This window comes from Artemia franciscana, chromosome 9 (assembly GCF_032884065.1).
Source record: "Artemia franciscana chromosome 9, ASM3288406v1, whole genome shotgun sequence".
NCBI lineage: Eukaryota > Metazoa > Arthropoda > Branchiopoda > Anostraca > Artemiidae > Artemia > Artemia franciscana.
Window position 1 is genome coordinate 39,500,331 of NC_088871.1, and position 19,744 is coordinate 39,520,074.

The 19,744-nt window shown below is 35.7% G+C and overlaps 1 protein-coding gene across 2 annotated transcripts in view; it reads right to left on the reverse strand.

Annotated features, from left to right (window-relative positions):
- Nucleotides 1-19,744, reverse strand: part of LOC136031395 (nuclear receptor coactivator 2-like) — a 203,323-nt gene that overhangs the window by 162,758 nt on the left and 20,821 nt on the right. The gene's annotated exons all lie outside the window — the stretch shown is intronic.

Consider the following 19,744-nt stretch of genomic DNA (forward strand, 5'->3'; position numbering starts at 1 on the left):
GATATCATCACGTTGTTCAGAAGGAGGAGTTTTAGCCAAAATGAGGATATCTAAACCAAGGTAAAATTAGACTGCCAAACGGGTTGGTACGGTAAATCATCTTGACCGCACTAGCATGTATTAAACCGCATGTCTAAGCTATTTTTTACTCGGCCACTACCTATTGATGGTATGGTCATAGGAACTTATGAATGGGCTGCTTCAATCGGAAATAAAAAATTTGAGGTAGGCTTGGAGAAGGGTCACAGGAGGGAGGAGGGGGAGGGATAAAAATGTGTCTGATCCACCTAAAAGCTTTAGCAATATAAGCCCCAACGGGACTTAGAATCTACTCACTGTTAATTAGCAAGGTAAATCGAAGGGAAATTCTGGTGGAGGGGTGGTCAGGGGTTACGTCGGAGGATCTTTCCATGGAGGAATTTTTCACGGGGGAAGTGAGCTTTCCATGACTGGGGCGTCGGATTTCCCAGCTTTATTTAAAAGCGATCAGAAATTAAACAAAGAAACAAATTTTTCAACTGAAAGTAAGGAGCAACATTAAAACTCAAAACGAACAGAAATTGTTACGTATATGAGGGGGTTCGCCCCCACGTCAATACCTCGCTCTTTACGCTAAAGTTTTTTAGTACTTTAAAAAGAGCTATTTATTCTAACTAACGGCCTTTGTGATTCTTGAAGATTTGGAACATAGTTCAAACTTCAGCGTAAAGAGCGAGGTATTGACGAGGGGGCGAACCCCATCATATATGTAATAATTTTTGTTCATTTAAGTCTTAACGTTACTCCTTACTTTCAGTTGAAAAACTTGATTTTTATTTAATAAAGATAAAAAAAAAAACACTGAAATAGTTCTTTGTGTTGATATGTGACACCTGAAACTGGCTAAAAAAAAATGCTGGACCAAGGGGAGGTCTTCTTGAACCAACGAATAAAGAAAAAATCTCGGACTAAAACGAATAAAGAATAAAGTCTCGGACTCCTCCCCCATATATTGAAGAAAACTCAAGTTAAAAGATGTTTAAATTTGCATTGGCTTTTCTGCATCTAATATGTGCCTAAGTCATTGACAAAAGACATATGAATTTTTAACGAAGTAATTCTGCAAGAGTTTGCTAGATGGCATCACATTTTAAACAAAAGTTGAAAACTTATAAGCCTCAGTTATGTATGATAGGCGAATATAAAAAACTTCAAGGAAAAAACAACAACAGACACATATAATGAAGAATAAAAAACCTATAAAAATATTAACATTCTCTTGAAGTCAGACCCCTCCCCCCCCCCGCCCTTACCTACCTGAATTACCTAATATTTGAAAGTCTTTATGTCTAACTTAAAATGGCGACTCCATTTTCACATTATATTAAAATTGTAAAAAAAGTCAAATTCCGCATTAACCGCCCTTCCAAGTAGAAATATAACGTCACCTATCTTGGAAAACGCGAAGAACAAAACAATGTAAAAAACTTTTTTTTCTGGCTGAACTATTTCTTTCATGTTATAGCAGCGGGAAAACTGACAGCGTAAACAATTCAAAATGTCAACAGATTTATTATTCAGCAAGACTAAAATAAATAGTTCTAAGATATTTTATTTTCGTTGGTGTTTTCGAGAGATAAAGCTAAATGAGATAAATCAGAGAACTAGAAAAAATTCAGTGATTTATTTAAAAAAAAAATGAATTGAAAGACCATTCTTTTTTTGATATTTTTAATTATAGAGAAATAGTCAACTTCACACAGAAGGGGGGGGTAACAGAGGGATTCCTCCATCCCAAGATGTGTTTGAAGAACAAAAGACAAAAGCCAAACTGGCCTGCCATAACCAAACCAGGGCGGTGGAGTTGGAGTTTATTAAATTTTTGCTTAATGGAGTCGGAGTTTAGTAAATGTTTGCTTAATGGAGTCGGAGTTTAATAAATTTTTGCTTAATGGAGTCGGAGTTTAGTAAATTTTTGCTTAATGGAGTCGGAGTTCAGTAAATTTTTGCTTAATGGAGCCGGAGTTTAGTAAATTTTTGCTTAATGGAGTCGGAGTTTAGTAAATTTTTGCTTAATGGAGTCGGAGTTTAGTAAATTTTTGCTTAATGGAGTCGGAGTTTAGTAAAGTTTTGCTTAATGGAGTCGGAGTTTAGTATATTCTTGCTTAATGGAGTCGGAGTAACATAAATAATGCAAGACCCTTTGGAGTCGGAGTTACAAAAACACAGAACTGCTTGAGTCGAGCCAAATACTGTTAAATACTACTAAAAAGTGGCAATAATATACAAAATTACTATTGTAGGCTAATTATAGACTATAATTAGCCAACAGTATCACTTTTCAGCATTTACTTCACAAATTTTTGCAGTAAATTAGCAGGAATGATGGAGTCGAAGTCTTTACTTCTTTGCAGAATATTTTCAGAGTCAGAGCAATTACATCTAAGTTTCAGGAGGCGGCGTCAGATATGGAGTTAGTGGCAAACTGGACCGACTCCACAGCCCTGGACCCAACTAAAGAAGAAAATCTTAAAAAACATCGGGTCTCTGTACTGTAGGAAGAAAAAGAGAAACGGTCACAAGGGCATTTAGCCTGTATACAACAAGGCGTTCTGAGCATTGGAAAAAAAAAGAATTAAACCATAACAACTTTTAAAAAGGGAAGAAATCGCTAATCAATAAAGGATAAAAAGGACAAATCAAACCAAAAATTACAATTGCTACTCTATGAGCAAACCACAGAAGTGGATAGGCTTGACTTGTTTTTTTTTTTCCTTTTTATTTTCTTTCTTCCTTTTTCAAAATCGTTATGGTTTTGTCTTCTAAACAGTAGCTTTCAAACCTATTCTTACCTGCTACGCCCTAAACGCCCCCCTCCAAAGAAATCAATTCATTTAGTTAAGATATTTGTATAACCCTGAAACCATCTTCTTTATCACAGGCAGCACAATAGCGCTACCTAAGTATAGAGCGATGTGGGCACAATGTACTATTTAATTTTTTTTTCCAGAGCACTTCGTATAGAAGGAGTTATCATAGAAACCTCAAAAGGGTTCATTCCGTGTAAATCGAAAGGGCTAGTGCCCTTTTTCATAGTCAAAAGTGATTCGATGGCAACCAGCTCCTCCCACGCCTTTAATTTCCCCTAACAAATCCAATCAAAATTTTGAGATAGCCATTTTGTTCGGCGTAGTTTGAAGGTACGGAAATTACGTCTTTGAGGATGATAAGCCTCCTCCCCCCTCCACAACCCTCAGGGCAAGGGTTGTATGTTATATCCTGGGTACATATGGTTTTTATAGAAAGGGTGGTCGTATAAACTTTGGAGGGGGCTCATTGGACTGGTAATCAGAAATTCAAGTGTCCTTTTTAAGAGTCGAAGTGATCAGAGGGCAGATACCCCCCTTTTTGGTTTTAGGCAAGCACACTTCGTATGAAGGTGTTGTCGTAAAAACTTCGAAAGGGGTTCATTTGATTGGAGATTGCAATTTCTAGTGCCCTTTTTAATAGTTAAAAGGAATTAGAGGGCCACCAGACCCCCCCCCTATACCCATTATTTCCCCAAATATATACAATCAAAATTTTGAGACAACCATTTTGTCCGACATAGTTGAAAGTTCCAGTAGCTATGTCTATAAAGATGACAACACGCCACAGACCTCAGAAAAAGGGTTGTAAGTTATGCCACGGGGCCATATAAGGTTTTTATGGGAAGGATGCTCGTATATACTTCGGAGGGGGCTCATTGGATTAGAAATAAGAGCTTCTAGTGGCTTTTTTAAGAATCAAAGTGATCGGAGGGCAACAAGCACCCTCCCTCTTCCTTACTATCTATATTCTCCAAATCCATCCGATATAAATTTTGCGATAGTCATTTGTTGAAAAACAGTCCAAAGATCACACAACAAACTCTTTGTATTAGATCCTCCCCCGAGTCTGGGGGCAAGGGTTGTAAGTTAAGCCCCTGGGGCATATTAGCTTTTTATGGAAGGGGTGCTTAAATGAATTTTTGAGGAAGTTCATTTGATAGGATATTAAAAGTTCTAGTTCCCTTTTAGAGTCAAAAGTGAAGGAGGGCAAATAGCCCCCAGCCTGAGACCCTCGTTTCCGCAAACACATCCAACCAAAATTGTGAAATAACCATTTTGTTCACAATATTCCAACGAGTATACAACAATGCCTTAAGGGTGGGCACAACCTTCCAGAGCCCAGGGGCAAGGGTTTTAAGTTATGCCCTGGGCATATAAGGTTTTTAAGGAGCGGATGGTCGTATAAACTGCGAATCGAAAGGGGGCTCATTTGATTGGACATCGGAAGATCTAGTACCCTTTTTAAGACTCAAAAGTGAATGGAGGGCAGCCATCCCTCCCCCTAAAGCATATCATTCTCCAAAACATATCTGATCAAAATTTTAGAAAAGTTCAAAATTGCTGAAAAGTCCAGTAATTACCGCTTTGGGGATGTCGACCTTCCACGGTCCTCAGTTTCAGGGCTGTAAGTTAGACAATTCGTTCGTTGTTTACATATAGGCCTAGCACATGTTATTGAGAAAGTTATGCATGGGTGAACTTAGTTTTCCAAAAAAATGAAGGGAATTCAGGTGAGCCTTTCAGAGAATGTTGGGGAGGGTTGACTTAGATCAAAACCCTTTATGTGTATACAGACTGTCGAAAGGACGTAGCTCATGAATGATTGGGTACATTAATTTAAATTTTTCAGGAAATGATAAGGGACAAAAAAAGGAATATTTACATGCTACCACTACTCCTACTACTACTACTACTACTACTACTACTACTACTACTGCTACTACTGCTGCTGCTACCACACTAATCCATTCACAATATTAAAAGAAAATTTTAGCTAAGTCAAAAGACACTATGTGCATGCACATTGTGAAAAGAGCGTATCTTAAGAGTTGATTTGGCTATTAAGTTGCAACTTTCAGAGAATGCTACAAGGGGAAAATCATCTGACCAAAAGACAATACACTACTACTAGCACGCTACTACTAGTACTTATGTCACTGCTACATTTGTTACTTTTATTGCAACTACTTGTAAAAGCAATACGTTAATGCTACTGCACTGGGACTAAGCTATTACTATTAATAATACTACTAGCAATAGCCTACAAATGCTATTACTATGACTACTTTTACAACTATGCCTAAGGGTATGAAGGTGAAATTTTCAAGGATTTTTTGGGGGAAGGAGGGGTGAACTTAATCCCAACACGCCGTCTATATGCAAGTTGTCAAAAGGGCGTAACATCAATATCTTAGGAACAGTTTGTTGCGTGAAGGTGAAACTGCTGCTACTAAAACTAGGGGTAGCCTATTGATGCGATCCCAACACGCCGTCTGTATGCAAGTTGTCGAAAGGGCGTAACGGCAATATCTTAGAAACAGTTTGTTATGTGATGGTGAATCTGCTGCTACTAAAACTAAGGGTATTAACGAGAAAAATTTTGGAAATATTGAAACTGTACGATACTAAACCGAAATACATTATGCCCACACAGGATGTTAGAAGGATGCATCATATGTGCTTCAGGACCGGTTCTTGGTATTAAACTTGAACTTTCAGCATGTGTTGAAGGGGATGTTGATGAAACCAAAGGTGCTATGCGCATACTGCTACTAATGGTGCTACAAACTATCGCTACTAATGGTGCTACAAACTATCGCTACTACGCAAGCTAAGACTATCAAAGTGAAGCTTTTAAGGGAAATTTAGGCAGATATTGAACTAAACTAAAAAGTTCTAGTAACAAATTTTGTGTTTAAAAAGACGTTGGAGGGCAAGCAACCCTCCTCCCAATCCATTAATTTTCCAAACACATCTAGTCAAAATTTTAGATAGTCATTTTGTTCAGTATAGTAGAAGGGTCCAGTAACTACGTCTCTACGGATATTGGATATGTCAACCCACCACAATTATGTAAACCCATTATCATTTAAAACTAAATCATTAGGCACTGTGTGTATGGTTGCCAATGAGACACCTAAGCAGCATATCGTAAACGACGAGGCGTATTAAGTTGAAACTTTCGTGGCCACTACTATTACTACTTCTGTTCTTACAGTTAAATAAATCAAAAGAGTGTAAGTACATCCAAGTTGTCAAAGAGCATAGAATGAATTTTTGGGAATGATATTATGTTTTATTTTTCAGGTCAACTTGAGGAGGTATAAAATTAAATTAAGCAATATTTTTAGAGAAAAACCGTGAAAATAAAAGATAAATATTTTCCATGAAAAGGATTATGTCAATAAAAGACTAACAGAAACTAATTTTTTCCACGAAAGAAGCTTTTTAAAGCACAGTAAAGAGGTCTATTAAGCCAAAAATGAGCAGAAATAAAGTAAAATAATCTTCCTCGCGTAAAACTACCGCAAATCACGATCAATATATAAATGAGACCCAAAACGAACAGAAACTATAATAAATAACCAATTCAAAGTCAAAACAAGCAAAAATTAACATGAGTAGTGATGACAACTCCCATACCTTCTCAAGGTTAGAATATAACTTGTATTTTACTCAAAACAAATAAATTTTAAATGTTTTCACTTTTTTTACTTTTATAAACAAAAAATTCGTGGAATTTTAAGGAATAACTATCAGTATATGTATATTAAATTGACAAACCACGGTCGTTTGTTTTTGTTGTTTTGTTGGGGTTTCTTTTTTCATTAAAGTGCAAATTGTGTTTTAGTCTTGGGAAGGCATGGGGGGTTGTCAGCGCTACTCATATTCATTTCTGCTCGTTTTGAGTTTGACTAGGTTATTTATAATAATTTGTTCGTTTTGGGTTTCATTCATCAACTGGTGATGATTTGTGGTAGTTTAACGCTCGGAAGATTATTTGGCTTCATTTCTGCTCACTTTTTGGTTTAATGGAGCTCTTTACTTTTCCTTTGGTTAAGTTTTTTCAATTAATCTAACACAAGCAGAGTTTTTACCTTCCTGTCTATTACCATGCTCTCCTATAGTCTTTACTGGGTTCCTTATGACAAAATGCCTTCAAAATAATTCATGCAAGCGGAGATCCAACGCAACCTTGCTGAACTCCTGATTCCGTTCGGATTCAACTACTAACTCCACTTTCTACTACCGTAATCACAGACTTATCCTTGACAGCTGACTATTTTCAGCGCTTATTTCTCATTCGCAGCTGCTGCATAATGCCAAACAAAGATAATTTTTAAAAATAAGTTAATTTTTATATGGAGTCTGAGGGGGGGGGACTGGCGTGCAATTGTGACGGCAATGGTTATTATATTCGGGAATAATATTGAATGTCGAATCGAACCGTATATTTCTTTTTTAAACGGATATATAAGTTATACTAGCAAAAAAATGAATAAATAAATAACAAAGGATCAAAAGATAAACATTAAAATGTTTGGAAAGAAGGCTAAAGGGCACATCGAGTGGAATGTTAAGATTTTAGTTAACGAATTAATCCAGACATAAAAAAATATAATTTTGCATTTTTTTTTCAATTTCTTTTTTTTTTATAACGCAGCGGTAGGCGGCCTATGACCCACATATAACCCATTTACAAACTTTAAGTGGTGTACTTTAGTTCCAAGAAAGAGAATAATATATAAAACTAATTTATACCATATAAACATGAAAAGAATTCTTCAAGAATAAAAAATAGAAACAAACAACGATACTTTAGCTGGAAGACAAAGTAGGGTTAGCGATAATAGGCGGATGGCGGAACACATTGATATTCTCCGAGCAAAATGAGCATTGTTAGGCGTGCGGCGTGTGCCATTCTTTCAGTTGTGCATTATGCTCATTAGCATTAAGGATAGTGACGCAATTAAGAAAATAAAATAGCTATTATGCAATTGCCAAATCAAAATAACTATTATAAAAAAAACCATTAGCATGGACTAAAAGACAAGTTATTTCAAAATACGTGAACACAAGTAATGGAGGCAAGGCCGTATGAGGTGGGGGTTAGGGTGGTTGAACCCCCTTCCCCGAAATGTATGTCCAACTCGTAAAACCATAACAAAATTGCGTATGATTAAATTTTTTATGCGTTTTTTGCAACCAGTCCTCCCCCCCCCAAACAAAAATGATGGATATGACCCTGTATGAAGGTATAAAAATGGTGACAAATTGAGAGGCTACGTACTCTTTGTACAGATATAAGTGTGGCCTTATTACCACTAGGGTTTAAAATATTGAGCGATACTTTCGTTCAAAAGATAAACTACTAATAATAACTCAAACTACTAATAACTCACCGCAGCACCAAGCCGCCTGAGGCCAACACAGCTACGCACGCTCCTCTTTCAATCCAATATATTCAAGGCCTCCCTCTTTACACCCTCCCAGGAAGTTCCAATTTCCAGGAAGTATTTTAAAATACAAAGATGTGAGTGAAATGGCAAATGAAGATGAATCTGAATACATTGCTAATTGTGCATTAACTTTCGAAAAAAAAATTCCTAGAGTTTTGTTACCAGCTACAACCACGCTATGTCTGTCAGAAGTGCTGGCTTTAAGCTCTCAACTCTTAAGCGGCTTTCATCAAAAAGTGCACAGTTTTCTATGCTAAGTAATAGAGCCATTCCAAAGAGGGGGGGGGGGTATCCAGGGCATTTACACCGTGGCTTAGGGGTGCCGCGGCTGGGGAACTGTCCACTGTGATCCAATTTTTAACTAACTCGGTTGTTTTGTTTATATTCGAGTTGGGAGGGGGCGCTTTAATTAATTTCTCCCAGGTTTCCACCAATCCCAGGAACGGCTCTGCTAAGTGGTCAAATTAAGTCACGTTCAGCATAACATTTCACACTTGAACACGTCTTCGCATTACGCTATCGTAAAAATTCATAAAACCATCACAATCATCGCCAAACACCATCACAATCATTATAAGCAAACTCCTTAAAAATTAAAAATGTGGAATGAGATGGGTATCCAAGCGAAAAAAGCTTTTTAAACAGTAAGTTAATAGTTTATTCTCAAAACTTATCAATTACTCATCCAGAAATCCCATTTCATTGCTACCAAGCTGAATTTTTCACAGCGTAACGAATTGTTATGTAACGTAAAATTGTATGCTGAGCTTGAGTTTGCTTCGCCCTGCTTGCCTTACAGACAAAATTTGCTTCGTAATATTAAATAACGTAAGATAAAGTCCTAAGTTAAGCTAATGTCAAAGACTACAGCGTAGAATGAACCAACCAGTAGCATTGGTAGTAACGGAAAACTATTTACAGATAGTTTTTGGAAAACGCCTTCACAAATCGTTCCAAAAAGTTATTTTATGACTTATTATAAATTTATTAGGTGCAAATAAAAAATTAATATCTGAGAAAATCAAAGTAATGCCAGTGCTAGCAAGAACAGTTGATAGACGTCGGGCTGGTGACATGGCCAGAAATATTGATTAGGTACAAAATGATACGGTATCTAATGACGTAATTAGCATAGCAGATGACGAGGGTTCATTCACTAGAAGACTAATGCAAAATGAAAAAGTTACTGACCTAACCGTCCCTTTAATGTTCGCACTTTAGCTGATTTTGACCCCCAGGTCAAAAAGGTTACCGACTTCTGTTGTAGTACATTTAAAATATTTGTCCTTGGCGTTCAAATATTCCAATGTAAATTGTTAAAGCCAAGAGAAGTCAAAGACTATGTCAAGATAGATATTTTCAAATTTGCTACCAGTGCATTTCGACGAAGTCATAAACATAAACTGTTGGCAGAGTGGGCTAGCCAAAGCCAAATCGAATGGAATCCTACCAATGCTAGAAAAGCTAATGCACAAGTGTGAAACTTCTCGCTGTGTCGAAAAATTATGTACCAAAAAAACGTAGTTCTGATTTCATTCAGGCTGATTCTAAAGATACCTTTTATTTTTTAAGGATCATTCCAATGTTGTTAAATCTAGTCCTCACGTCGCGTGTTATACTTAAAACTTTAGCCATTTGATTAAGGATATACCAGTCCAATATAGTCAATTTCTACTAGAAATGGTCAGAACTTGCAATTAGCTACTCTGACCATTTTTCCTTCGAAATCTAGTTGATTTTTCGTAACTTTTGTCATTGGGCACAGTTATTCCGCTGTCACTTAGGATGTTGGGACTTCAATGGATCTCAGAATTTTTGGCATATGAAACATACTCCCTTTTAGTCCCTCTTACAATTGAAGCTAAAACAGTACTTTGCACTAAAACATAAGGAAAAAAAATAAAAAGTAGACTTGGACAGTTGCTTCTAAACCCTTTATTAAATAGTAAAAACATATTTTTTCAATTGAAAGTAAGGAGGAACATTAAAACTTAAAACGAAAAGAGATTATTACTTATATAATGTAGCTCTTTAAGCGTATATAGCTCTTCACACTAAGTTTAAATTTTGTTCCACCCTGAATCACAAAGGGCTAGGTATTGACGAGGGGACGAACCCCCTCATATACAAAATAATCTCTGTTCGTTTTAAGTTTTAATGTTGCTCCTTACTTTCAGTAGAAAAAACTGTTCTTTATTTAATTTCTGATCGTTTTTTTTTAATAATGCTGGGAAACCCGGCACCATCTTTATGAAAAATTCTGTTCTCCTATGAATAATTCCTGCATGGAAATATCCTCCCACGTAACCCAAACGTTTGTGAACTTCCTAATATCCAATACTGTTATGTAAACAATGGGCAAAGTTCATAACTTGCAGCCCTTCCCCCGGGGACTTTGGGGGATAAAGTTGTCCTTAGAGACATAGTTACTAGATTTTTCGACTATGCTGAATAAAATGGCTATCTCAAAATTTTGATCCGGTGACTTTGGGAAAAATGAGCGTGAGAGGAGGCCTAATTGCCCTCCAATTTTTCAGTCACTTAAAAAGGGCACTAGAACTTCTAATTTCCGTTAGAATGAATCCTTTTGCGATATTCTAGGACCACCGGGTCGGTGCGAACACCCCTGGGAAAAAAGATAAGCACATATACGTGATCTTTCTTAGACAAAAAAAAAATACAGAATTCCACATTTTTACAGATAGAAGCCTGAAACCTCTAAAGTAGGGTTCTCTGATACGATGAAGCTGATGGTGTAATTTCCATTAAGATTTTTGACTTTTAGGGGTGTTTCCCCCTTTTTTCGAAAATAATGCATTTTCTCAGGTTCGTTACTTCTTATGGGTAATACTATACTTGATGAAGCTATATGTTTAAAATCAGCATAAAAATTCAATTCTTTTGATGTATCTATTGGTATCAAAATTTTGTTTTTTTTAGAGTTTAGGTTACCATTGAGTTGGGTCACTCCTTACTTACAGTTTGTTACCACGAACTGTTTGATATACAGCAATATGCACCCCTGCATAGGTCCGCATGTATATCTACACAAGGAGGAATAGGAAAGAAATATTGGCAAAAGGGAATACCTTCTCAGTAAAATTAAAAAAAGGTGATCTGTAAGTAAACTTATTTCGTCTTTTCACTCATCCCCCTTAAGGTTTCCTTATATCACCCCTGAATTCCAAATATACAGCAATATGCACCTCTACATAGATCCACATACGTATACAGAGGGGGAATAGGGAAAATATCGTTACAAAAAACTACCCCCTCTGAAAAATTGGAGTGTATCCGTGCATAGACCCACATACATGCCTGTATATCTTGGAAAAATTGGATACCTGTGACCTCTACGCACACTTTATCTCGTCTTTTCACCCACCCCTTTAAGGTTTCCTTATATTACCCCTGAATTCCTTATATACAGCAATATGTAGCCCCACATAGATCCACGTACCTGCACATAGGGAGAATAGGGAGAAATATTGGTGCGAAGGACTAGCCTTTGGAAAAAATTGGACAACTTTATTTCATGTTCCATTTTTAAGGTTTTCTTAAATACCCCTGAATTCTTATATACACCAATATGCAACTCCGCACAGCTCCACATACATAACAATACACAGGGAAATACCGAGAAATATTGATTCAAAGGACTACCCTCTCAGGGTAATTGGAAAAATGTGACCGTGTTTTCACCCCCGCCCCTTGAAGTTGGGAACTGTTTTAGCCTCAGTCTGCAGAAGTAAAAACTTGAGAGGACCAGAAGATTTTCTGAAGAATGTCGGGTGTACCGAAAAGAAGTGTTTCGATACTTTATATTCCAGATTTGCATACATTCTTTTGTAGTTCTTGATCTTCATTGGTCAAAGGATACCTTCTCTTGGAAAAACTGGCCCAGAAAAAAATTGGACCGTGTTCATTTGTTCCGTGTTCATTTGTTACTGAAATTTTAGCGGTAATTATCCACCAAGATTACTCCTGTGAAGGGAACACTTTAATAAAAGTACACTGTAAAATGAGTACTGCACCGTTTTTTTATTATTAGTAAAAGATCATAATCGTTAAATTTAGAAATTAATAAACTTTTAAATAAGTTAAGAGTAATAGAAAACAATAGCTCCAGTTTTATACTAGTTTTATCTATAGAAAATAACTACCTTTTAGTAAATTTACTTGTTAACTCATGGTAGTCGTGAAAAACTAATAAATTGATAATATCATTTTAAAAAAAAACTACTAAATTTTGTGATTTTTCGAGCAACTACGACACTTCTACTACAAAAGTTAGTGGAATTACTAAAAAAAAATAATGGACCGGCGTTTCTGTCGTTATCGCACCTGAAGAAATGATTTCAACCGAGGAAATAACTACTGTCAAAGATAAGACATGGTTTGAATAGCTTACACTAATTCCAAGGTAAGTGCAAACAGTAAGAATATACTCAGTAGGACCAAATCACAGAGATAAAGAGGGGGTGGCAAATGCCTCTTCCGCCAAATTGACACCACTGATATACAGAGGGTCGGCCGCAACGATGCTCCCCAAAAAAAGTGACTTTTTTCACATCTAAAAAAAAAGTGAAAAAAGTGACAAAACGTGAATACCAAGAGGCACTCAAGAGAAAAAGAGAACTTTAATGAAAGCACAACTTCGATTCAGGAACAAGAAACAAATAACCATAGTAAAGCAGAACTTTTGAATGTTTGCTAACAGGAATAAACTGTACGATTGGCGTCCATGAGTAAGTGTAACAATCACTGTTAGAATTACACTTAACAATATTAGCGTCATCAGTTCTTATGACTTTTTGAAAGGCGATCGATCAGTTCTGATTTCCTCTTCAAAACAAGTACTTCCACAGATTCATCATCATTTATCCTTTCCCTTTCTTCGGAACAAGCTTTTAGTGCTGCTTCCAGCATGCTTCGAGCCAGACCAATGTTAAGAAAGTCCTTCTCTTCTACTGTTTTCTTAAGACGTTCTCCTGCTTCTTTCAGAAGAGTATCACCGATTTCTTTCTTCTGTTTAGCAATCTCTTTTTTTCGTAAAATGTCTGACTCTAGCTCCGCTATTTTCTGCTTCCTCTGGATCAGGTTCTGGACTGCCAATTCAGCATCTTTCTTTTCAACTTCAAGCTTTTCTTTTTCCAATTCATCCTGTTTTTGTCCAATAAGGTAAAGTTCATAGCTAGCTCTAGCTGATCTGGCCAAGCACAGCATCTTCTTTGTGATCAGCACAAGCTCGGGTTTATTCTCAGTTACCCAGAGTTTCAGCAACAAAAACTTTAGCGTTTAGGGTCCGCTCCTCTGTACGGGCTTGCATACTAGTCATCAACTGAGCTGAACGAGAAAATCCTCGCTCGACATCTGCGCTTCCACGCCAGAGCAAAAAAGCTGCTCTAACTACTCGACCCAAGGCCTGATATTTCACATCATCAACCTGGTGTATTCAGTTCTAGGATCTTTTGCCAATGGCTATCGATTCGTGTACTGTTCATGGGTGGTGACACAGGACTGACTATAATAATGACTATTATAAAATCTAAAGTTTGAATTTTGTACCAATTCTTTAAGAACGACTCTTGAAACACAAGGGTCGTTTAAATGGAACACTAAGAAGCTTTTTCAAAGGTACTAAAAAACTTAAGGATAAAGAACGAGGTGTTGAGGAGGAGGCAACCTCCTTCATACACGTAATAATTTCTGTTCGTTTTAAGTTTTAATATTGCTCATTACTTTCAGCTGAAAAAACTTGTTCTTTTATATAATATAAGTAATAGCCGACTATACACACGCTTGTCCTTGTGCATATGTCTGTATTTTTTATATTTATATTCAATTTTTCTTTTGTGCGTTTTGTATTTTTTCTTTTTTTTTCCATTTTATATTGCTATTTTGTGAATGCTACTGGCACTTTTTACGTTACTAAATACAAGTAATAGCCGATTAAACATAGATTTGTCAAAAATTTCTCTTTTTCAAAACTACCAAAAAACTTTAGCATAAAGAACGAGGTTTAGAGGAGGAGGAAACCTCCTTGATATACGTAATAATTTCTGTTCGTTTTCAGTTTTAATGTTGCTCCTTACTTTCAGCTGAAAAAACTTGTTCTGTTATATAATATAAGTAATAGCCGACTATACACGCGCTTGTCCTTGTACTTATGTCTGTACTTTTTATATTTATATTCAATTTTGCTTTTGTGCGTTTTGTATTTTTTTTTTTTTTTTTCATTTTATATTGCTACTTTTTGTGTAGGCTACTGGCAATTTTTATGTCACTAAATAAAAGTAGTAGCCGATTAAACGCAGATTTGTCCATGTTCTTATTTTATGTTTTTATGTTTATCTTTGATTTTCATTTTGTGCATTTTACTTTTACTTTCAGCTTAAAAAAAAAAACTTGTTCTTTTATATAATATAAGTAATAGCCGACTATACACACGCTTATCCTTGTACTTATGTCTGTATTTCTTATATTTATATTAAATTTTTCTTTTGTGCGTTCTGTATTTTTCATTTTTTTCATTTTATATTGCTATTTTTTGTGTATTTGCACTTTTTATATTACTAAATATAAGTAATAGCCGACTAAAGATAGACTTACCCTTGCTCTTATTTTATGTTTTTCATATTTACACTTAATTTTTCTTTTGTGCACTCTGTATTTTTTTCTTTTTTTTCATTTTATATAGCTAATTTGGGTGTATTTGCATTTTTTAAATTACTAAATATAAATAATTGCTGACTAAACATAGGCTTGTCCTCATTCTAATGTCTGTGTTTGTATTTTATGCTTCTTATATTTATGTTCAATTTTTTGTATCTTTTGTATCTTTTTTGTTTCATATTTTCAATCATAGTCCCACATATGCGCAATTTTGTCCTTACTCGGTTCCACCAATAAATGTATAATAATAATTATACAATAAATAATAAACCTAACAATAAATCAAACAATAAATAAACCTAAGAAATGTCAAAGGACTGGACGAGTGACCTTCAAATTGAAGTTCAAACAGTTCTAGTACGGGAACATATGGAAATCCTTTTCCACCCTTAGGGATTACTACTCGAAAATGAAGAAGTTAAATCTCCTTCGGGAAGGATTTTAGTGAAACCATTAGAACTTAACATAAAACATTTAACTTTTACAATATTTTAAAAGGGATTTTCATTAATTCACAATGAGAATTTGAAATCCTACTATGAAAATTTGTCATTTTACTCTAAAAGCTAGTAATCCACAATAAAAAAAATTAGTATTTACTATGAAAATTAGTGATTTTCGAAAAAAAAAGTTTTACAAAAAAATTGGCGATTTTCCAAAATTTGTTTGAATATTGCCGAGTGAACGACAAGTAATTTAAGTATATTTTAGTCATTTTGCTAATCTTAAAGTAGCCTAGATTAGTTTTTACCGACGAAGTGTCCAATTTCGGTATCAATACCGAATTGTGAATAATCACGTAACCAAGGGTGTGGGTGCCAAGCTTGGCGGACACTGTACCAAGCGTGACGGAAATGTGCATCAAAAATGAAGTTCTGAGAGCCGGAGAGCGGAAAGTGTACGGCCCCGAGGTTTTGATATAGTCTTAGTAAATTTACAGACAGTTCCGTAAAATACAAAATCTTTAGGCTCCAATGTAACGTTGATTTTTTGTAGCAAAATTACACAAAAAAATGTATTTTACCATTCAATCACCCAAACACATTCTCTCCAATTATAAAATCACTACTGCCACAATTACATCCCAGCCCTCCTTCTTGCAGCCAGTTATACCCCTAAACAATAAATATATTTATGGTCCCATTGCTCCTACATTGATCTTATCTCCCTAAGTTGGGCAACAATTCTATTACCCATTTTATAGCATTACGTCATCATGAAAGATTGGGAACAGTCGGTTAAACAGATTAATTAAAAATGATTGAAAATATGAATTTAAGTGGAAGGAGCCAACAGAATTTGGAGGGAAGCCCTCCAAATTATAAATTAAAAACTTCGTTATTGAAGTATTAAATACAAGCTAGGGCTATATAAGCTCCCATAGGGGGGGGGGGGGGATCACGTTAGCGATATTACATTATATTTGGAAATAGGGCAATTTTGTCTTATAGCCACCACACTAAGATCGTGTATCGTAAACGTGAGAAAATAACCGGTTTGCATGGTCTTTCTACCAGACAGTATTAGCTTCGGCTCGGTGAGGAACTACATTGTAGCTATATTTTTATTAAATATTTAGCTGGTATTTTAGTTAGATTACGTTAGTTTAGGTTACATATTTAATATAATGCGGTCTGGGCGATCCCCCTTCCATAATTCTTTGTTACAGTCTTTGTTGATAAAGTAATGTATTTTCACCATATTTTGTTTTATTTCATTAGCATTAACCAAATTTCACTTCTCAACAGAACTTGAGTGTGGTGGCTATAGGACAAAAATACCGGAAATAGTGTTGAATTGCGAAAATAATTGTACTAATCTTTACTTATTACAGTGTTTTCTTCCTAGGACGAATCTTGGTGCATAATTACCATTTTAGAGGGCACTCAAGAGTTCAGAGTTTTATTCCCATTACAACCAGAATGGAAATACGATACTTTTATTCCCCCTCGAAAGACTCCATGGCCAGGGATACAAGGGGGATACAAAAATACAATATAAGCAACATCCCCAAAAAAAGAGAGAACAATAGCCAAATAACATATAAGATTAAAAAGAGAACATAACTGAGGCCTGGGAGTCAAAGCGCAGAAAAGACAACCATACACAATGAAACAAACACTCAGGGGGTATCAACTCTTCAGAGGAAAATAAAAACAAAAAGCCATTCTGTTTGATTCTTAACTAACTGGTCCTGAAGAATCCTTTTAAAAGTCCTAAACGCCTGGCATCTTTGTACTGAAGAAGGTTGTGGATTCCAGACCTGTTGAGAAGCAATGAGTGGATTGAAATCTGATTGAATAAAAGGGGTAGGAGAAATGCAGATATTATATGAAGAACGAAGGCTATATGGAGCTGAATCAGAAATAAATACAGGAGTTTTTTGAAGAAATTTTGGAAGATTGCCGTCAAGCTGATGAAAGACAAAAGAAGCACAAGAAATAATGTAGATATATTGTAGATTTAAGAGCGGTGTTAGTGAGGAACGGTTGGTGCCCATAACCAGATGCCGTGCTTGATTATGCATGACAGAAAAAGTCCACAGTATAGACGGAAAAGTAGACATCCATACAAAAGGACAATAAGAAACATATTACTGGACAAGGCAGAAAGCAAGAAACTTCAGAATAGATCCAGGAAATGCGCGTCTAAGTTTTTCAATGATACCCAAACTTTGACCCTAACCATGGCAAATGGTTTCTAAATGAAAGGTTCACATCAAGGAGGATACAAAGAAACCAGACTACCCGATTCTCTGGTCTACACAAGGCGTGTGACATCTGAAGGTGTCTAAGCTGAAGGAAAGCTATATCAATTCTAGAAAAAATTAGAAAATGTGACTTACCAACATTCAAGGCCAAGTAATTCGCATCAAACCATGAAATAACTCTCTCGAATATTGCCACAAGGTTAGACTTGATGTCACATTCCGTTTTCCCAAGGGTCTCAAGAGGGGTGTCATCAGCAAAAGCAACGAGAAAAGCTTCATTAGAAGTAGTATTAGAACAAAGAACATCAGGATGACACGGCTTGCAGCATGCCAGAGGCCTGGTGTTTTTTACTGCCGAAATCAGATCATTAACATAAATCAGAAATAAAACGGGGCCAAGAACAGATCCCTGAGGGACGCCATAATATACTTCTTAAGGACTCCGGAAAAGCGGATCAATTGAAATAAGCTTACCAGAAAGATATTATTCAAACCAAGAAAAAGCGTTTGATCTTATACCAATATGCGATAGTTTCCAAAGAAGAATCCGATGATTCAAGGAATCAAAAGCTTTACGAACATCCAAAAATAAAGCTACTGAGATATGACCAGAATCTAATGTCGAATGAATGAAATTCAAGAGAGCTGCGCAAGCATGCTCTGTTGAGTGATTCGCTCGGAATCCAAACTGGAAATAATGCAAAAATCCTTTTGAATCCAGAAAACTAAGAAGCCTAGATAGCTTAGCCTTCACAAATATTTTACTGAAAACAGATAGGTGACATGTATAGGAGATAGGAAAACAGAGAGGACTCAAGGAGATATGTAGCTTGTATCATTAAAGACTATAGCCCAACTGGTTACGCTTTAGGATTTACACTCTTCGGTACTTATCTGTTATAGCCACCACACTCAAGAAGTAAAGTTAGGTTAATCCTAATGAAGTATACCTAAATAGATAACTTCGAAGACCACACTGCCTTTCCATGACGAAAGTAAAACAGTTCAAAATAGGGATGATACCTTTTTATTGACAGTGAATAGATATAAAATTATTTAACTGGATATTTCGAACACATATACAGTGTTCATCATCAGCAGTAAAACTCTGTATATGTGTTCGAAATATCCAGTTAAATAATTTTATATCTATTCACTGTCAATAAAAAGGTATCATCCCTATTTTGAACTGTTTTACTTTCGTATACCTAAGTATGATGAATATAAAAAACTTAAGTAGAAATATTATAGAAACCACAACAGAGAATTATGGAAACCAGGCCCCCAGAATTCATTATGTGAAATGGTTTCTAACCTAACCAAAATACCAACTAAATTATTTAATTAAAGTAAACCTACATTGTAGTGTATATACACTCTCTCACGCGAAGCTGAAAGAAACTAGAGAAAGAAACCGGTCTGTCATACTAAGAACTTGAGTGTGGTGGCTATAACAGATAAGTACCACTTCGCTACAATTCGCTGTAAATATATGACTGTCCATATTATTGACTTACCAATAAAGCGAACATACGACTCGATACCTTTTTTATGATCTTTACGAATAAAATAATCGCTTCTATCGCAAAATTCAAATTTGAGCACTTTTTGAGCCCTTAAAAATGACGGAATTTCAATTAAAGTATGAGTTATCGGTCGTTTTCCGACGAAATAATACTACATTTTCTCAGCGCGGTTTTCTCGGTCGTTTTCGACAAAATAATACTACATTTTCTCTGTTCCAAAATTATTTATAATAAGGTTAGTTTTGGTTGGGTTAGGTTAGATTAGGTCAAAAAGAACTTAAAATTTAAATTTGCGATAGAAGCGATTATTATAGGCCTATTGTGTAAAGAGCATAAAAAAGGCATCGAGTGGTACGTTCACTTTATTGGCAAGTATTGGTTTATTGGAATATGGGCAGTCATATATTTACCCAACTCCCTTTACCACCACCACCCCTACCTAATGAGGCAATATATATAGCCTAGTTTATATAATGCCATTCTAATTTACAAAAACGCTAATCTTTTCCCTTTTCTTCTTTTTTT